We start from the raw sequence: 6,160 nt of genomic DNA on the forward strand, positions 1-6,160 counted from the left end.
AACTTTTTAAATTCTTGAAAAAAATCACATCTTTTACAGCTCGTATTGGGAGCGTATATATTAACAATAGAAAATATACGACCTTTTATATCAACATTTAAAAGAATTTTTCTACCATCTAAAGACCTTCAACATTCAAAACTTCAATATCAAAATTTTCTCTAAATAAAATTGAAACACCTTTATTAAATACTGAGTCGCTGTAGTTATGGAATGATTTTCCTTTCCAACCAAGATTATATTTACTTTCATTCAACAATACAATTTCCCGTATTTTCTCAATCTGTCGGAGAGGAGCGACTTCAAAGTCGATCTCTGTCTCTATAGGGCAGCAAAATACGCATTGCATGCATAGTCTACACATACGTTCTATCATGACAAACTTCACATTCGATACAATATTTTGATAAATAGGCTAGGCTCCGTAGAACTAAGATTAAAGATGGCAACCTTTACAACCAGACGCTTCGTCGTTGTTGCTAAGTGAATCATTACGCGGCTCAGTTGACTTGTATTTTTCCAAGTTTATGTACATTTTGATAAACGAAGGTTATTATCTTTGTATCTTGCATTAATTTATAAGGAATTACTTTAATTCTTTTTTATAATCCGTTTCGCGGGTTATAATGTGTAAACTGACCTAAACCAGGTTATACTCGTATAACTTACCCCATAATTAAAGTCATTCCTTCAATAAATTGTGAATCCACTATGGGATATTTTTCATCATCATTTATTGATCGTTCAATCAACACTTGCATTTCTAATCATTTTCCATTAGACCTTGTAATTTAGTTATAAATAACGGGTTCGTTGAATAGTGTACTCCTCGTAACTAAAACATCAAAATAACATAAAAACTGTATAATTGATGATAACCCACGAGGAAAATATATTATAGACTTCTAATGCAGCACTGATTTTATCAAATTTCTATAATAATATGTTTGTAGAGGTATAGTATTGATCGTTTTGTTATATATCCACTCTTCCATGCATTGCAATGCAAGAGGCTGGTAGTCGTGGTAAAACTTGTTGACAAAAAGTTCCTTCTCCGACACCAATTTATTTAAATCACCCAGGCCAAAAACGCAAATGTCATGGACATACTTTCCGTGGCAGACTTCACCAGGCCACTGCCATGTCGTACTGACGGCTATCCACAATTTCCTGTTTGGGACACCTACAAAAGAGGGCTGGTCTTAAAATCAATCGCAAAGTTTTATTCATATCATCCAAGGAATGATTTTGAAGTCAGTAAAGCGAATTAAACCTTCGGAAAAATGATAAAAAAAAAAGTCATGCTAGGTAAAGAAAACAATATTTTCCACAAATAACAATATGTCTGATATTATACACCTGCATGTATCGATTGGCAATGAGAGCACTAGCAAGTTTATTGTCCCCCAAGACAGCAACTATTTCCCGAGGCGCAGCTGTTGCTGTCGAAGGGAACAATAAACTTGCTATTATCCGAATAGTCAGTAAATAGGTGTTTTATTTTACCGAAGTAGACTTTACTTGTTTAAGACATACCAAAGTGAAGCAAACTAACATAAAGCATTAGCCTAGATGAAATCGACCGAGGCGATCCGAGTGGTAAACTATAATTACAGTTATCAGACTTTGACATCACAGAATAGAAAACGCGGGAAAATATAGCATCCGGTAAATAGTTTCGAGACTAGTCCCCCCCTCAACCCCACCTAGGGTGAGATAATTCAGAAATTATTTCGCGGATAGCGTTATTCAGAAGAAATAACAAATTTATTCACCTAACATTTATATAACAAAAACATTCTGAGGTATAATAAAATATATTATGCATATAATCCAGTTAACATTACTTTCCTTTTATCCTGTACCCCTGAAGATTTTTTTTAGATCTCAAGGCACATTATTCCTGATCAGAAAAATAATGATACTTTATTCATTGGCATCCAACACACCAAAACAATATTACCTTTGCGATGAACGCAGGCCAAATATTTTAAAAGGTATTTTCTATATTTGCTGTTGGATTTGAAAACTATAACCTTTCTTCATATAATTGATTAATTCGAAGCTTTCTGATTGGCAACTACATGTGCATTCGAAGTGAACAAACAGGCAAAAAATGAAATGACCAATCAGGCATCGTTTTTAATATTCTAGTATTTTGTATCAATGAAAGGTGAATATAACGAACAGTGATCAATCTCATAACGCCTATAAGCAATACAAAACAGATAGCTGGACAAGCACAGACTCCTGGACACAACAGGGGTGGAATCAGGTATTTAGAAGGAGTAAACATCCCCTGTTAACCGGTCACGTCCGCCGTGAACCCTATATCCTGATCACGTAAACGGAGTTATTCGTAGTCATAATCAGTGTGCCAAGAGCGACCTAACAATCGGTAGGAAACACGTCAGACAGCATTTGATCCAATGATAGGTTGTTCATTGATTGATTGAATATTGTTTAACGTCCCTCTCGAGAATATTTCACTCATATGGAGACGTTGTATTGACGAACTAGATCGTTATGACGGCCATAGAATTTGCGAAACGTTGACTTCAATCGAGGCTGTTGAAACCCCTGTACCATCAACTTGTTTGTCAGTAACTTGCCTCGATTTAAAAACTGATTATACGCAGAACAAGCGCTTGCGTATTGAATCAGTTAAGAGATATTAACACCATGTGAAGGTGATAATGGAATATTGCTGCATAAATATGGTGAGTTGACTAGTGACTGTTAATTTACCTAGGGTCCGACATTGGGAGTGAAAGTCACATGTGATTTGGATCTGGAATTAAAAAGTGAGGTCCCATGTCATGGAGAGGGATTTCATGACAAAGACCCCCATTGCTACTTCTTCAAATAAAATTGATTTCGTTTTAATGAGTGTAACAATTCTTGAATGGGACGAATGACAAAACACAAGGAAATCTACTTAACCAGTCCTCCTGATAATTCTATATTACATTTGCTACGCATAAGGCTGTTTACCTGATCATAATATAAGGTTCACGGCGGGTGTAACCAGTCGACAGGGAATGCTTACTCCTCCTAGGTACCTGATCCCATCTCTGGTATATGTTTGCTCAACTCTCTATTTTGTATTGCTTATAGGAGTTGTGAAATTGATCACTGTTCGTTATCTTAAGTTTTCTTTTGATATAGTATATGTTGACAAAAATAAGATACACTTTTGAATTTGACATCTTGATTTGCTGAATCGAGAAATATAAATGCATTGTTGACTGAAGTTGTTTCGGTAAGTATTTTTACTCGAAGTACAAAATTTGGTAGATCAATGTACATATTAGATTCATTTCTCTATCATCATCTGTCTTGTATACTGTCTTCCGATAAGTTTTGATTTAAGGAAGAATTAAACCAGATATCTTTATGATAATGCCCACTTTTTAAAAATTCCAAGCCTTACAGACTCATTTTAATTTGGGGTATAGTTCAGCAGGTCCTAGGCTCCAAACAATATTCGGCAATTAAAGAGGGGAATCGTTATAGCAGACTCTGACTCCCCAATAAACTCCAAAATATTCAGCTTCAAATGAGTCTATTTTTTGGTTTGTTTTGGCTTTTTTAGAGAGAAGTAATCAAACTGATAGAAGAAAAAAAATCGATAATTTTTGTCAAAGTACATCATGTAAGTTTAGGATATACTCACCTGTGTAGTTAACACCCGGCACATTAAGATGCTTGTTAAATACTAGCGTGGCCCAGAAGGTCTCATCAGGACTGTATGTATCTTCTAACCATTTCAAAATACCCTGCGCTTTGAGGTCATTTATAGAATATTTCACGAAGTCCCTACTGAACACACTATAAGCACTTCCCCTTCTACAGTGATATTATATGGCGGCGGATCCTTCTTTTTTCCTGTAGATTTTAATTTCCCATTTTTGACAGCATATGTCTCATTGAATCGATATATTGCATTATGATCGTAAACACTTTCTATACTATCTGTTCCGTTATGTATTGTAAGAATTTTAATGATTTCTGAATTTGTTTTCAAAGGGAATGCCTGGGAAGGTATATTTATTACATATCGCCATTTAACATCAGTGTTATTCAATAAATCGGACATACAGTTCAAATTTGCCTGAAGTCGAGAAAATCCTGCGTATATCACATCCTCTAATTTTGAAGCAATGAATACATTAGGGAGACATTTAGCGATGGATTTCATAGCGTAAAGTAAAGTATTATCTGAACTTTGATCTACGTGTATGCAGTATAAATTGTGTGGGCGATAAATAGCACGAAGCAGTTTCTCTGTCTGAACAGCATCTTTATAAGTTAATATTGTATAGGCGATGGGAAAACCAAGTTCTTCAGGTGATAAGAAGAAATATTCATAATTGTACACCTCTAAGAAATTCTCACAATTCTGTGCAAGATCTCCCATCTCTTTGTCTGTGGGAAACGTGTAATTCCGTTCAGACATCCTTGTATTAGCAACTGATATGTACTCTTCCTCACCGTCAATTATTTGTTGGCAATCTACCTCATGCACAAAACGCTTTAGATGGGAACGTGGATGGTTCTCAGATACCATATCCAATCGTTTATTGGGGAAATATGCCGAAAATGTTACATACATATACATCATATCACTGTCCTCTTTCGGTGTCATCAGTAATGAAGGTGCATAGAATACTCTATGGTTAATCATGAAACAGGTAAGGACAACGAGGAACGTTAACATCAAGAAAAGTTTACGAATTTGTATCCGCCCCATCATCGGCAATACAGAATGTTGTTTATCTACAACAAAACAAAATTCAATTATTATACTAAACATCACTACTTGTAATTTTTTAGTGCGACTTCAATGATACCTTTTATTCCAAATGACTCTTTTGCCGCCTTTCGTCACATTTGTGATTTAAATTGACATAAAATAATAGTATAGTACACAGTCGGAAAGCCTCGGAAACCAGGCTACACGAAGGTTTGTGAAATTTAGAGGAGTTTCGATCAAATGCGGAAAGAAATGAATTGTATACTCTCGCGCTGTGGGGCAATAGTGAATCTAGACTTAAAGACCCCAAAAAAACCACCGTACGGTTGCCCCACCGATCACTGAATGTGGGCGGAGCTTATCCATGGTCAATGTTATTTACCTGGAATTTACCTGGCCAAGAGATCGGTTGTTGTGTATATTTTCATGATATACACAGGAAATTTCTCAGGTTATTACAAATTATGCTTAGTGTCTTGATTTGTGCACACAAAAAAAATAATTAAAATTTCTACCTACATGCATACCGCATTTCTATTTCCCGTAAACCTTCAAACTTGGTCATATTTATGTATTGCAAATGACAGGTTTAGCCCATTTCTAAACCTTTGCTTTTTAAAACTTCTAATTAAATTGTTATATATCGTATATAAATAATTTCCTAAATATGATATTACCCGGCGTTTCCGGGCACTTCCTGGTGTCCTGGGAGATCGCGGTTTCGTGGGTGTAGTAGGTAAAATATCCATGTTTCGAGAGAATGAATAAATCCAAGTAGATATGTGTACATGTACAACCAAATGAAGAATGATCAAGATACCCCTCAATATGGGCCGTCTGTAGGGTTTCTGTGGATGTAGTGTTTGCGTAATGGTGGTATCCCAAACAGAAGCTGACACGAAGTCTACACCCCCTCCTTTCTCTCTCTTTAGGGTTTCTGTGGACGTAGTGTTTGTGTAACGGTGGTATCCCAAACAGAAGCTGACACATAGCTAGTCTACTATTTTCTCTCTCTCTATTACTCTCAATCATTGAGTAAATGAGTAATTATTGTCATACGTATGCAACACTATTGCCATGCCATATTATTTCATCTATATTATTACTACAGTTTTACACATTTCTCTCTCTCTCTCTCTCTCTCTCTCTCTCTCTCAATATAAAGCCGTGATAAATTATAAATAGAAATATCTCAATAAATTATTTTTTTTACTATTGTTTGATTTCTGATTGTGTAATTTATAATCCATGTGGTATCTCATTTGTTTTAACTACTTTAACAGTTTTACGCATGGGCAATATAACCATTTTACCAATCTCCAATATAGCGTCATTTTATATAAGCAGTCTGGTTTTCATTAATTATACCTTATACAAAAATTTGCAGTCTTTTAGCAAAAATAA

At 35.3% G+C, this 6,160-nt stretch overlaps 1 pseudogene; it reads right to left on the reverse strand.

Moving 5' to 3' along the window:
- Positions 1–729: 729 nt before the first annotated feature.
- Positions 730–4,742, reverse strand: LOC125670166 (N-acetyllactosaminide beta-1,6-N-acetylglucosaminyl-transferase-like; annotated as a pseudogene).
- Positions 4,743–6,160: the final 1,418 nt, after the last annotated feature.

The sequence above is a fragment of the Ostrea edulis genome, chromosome 4, assembly GCF_947568905.1.
Source record: "Ostrea edulis chromosome 4, xbOstEdul1.1, whole genome shotgun sequence".
Taxonomy (NCBI): Eukaryota; Metazoa; Mollusca; class Bivalvia; order Ostreida; family Ostreidae; genus Ostrea; species Ostrea edulis.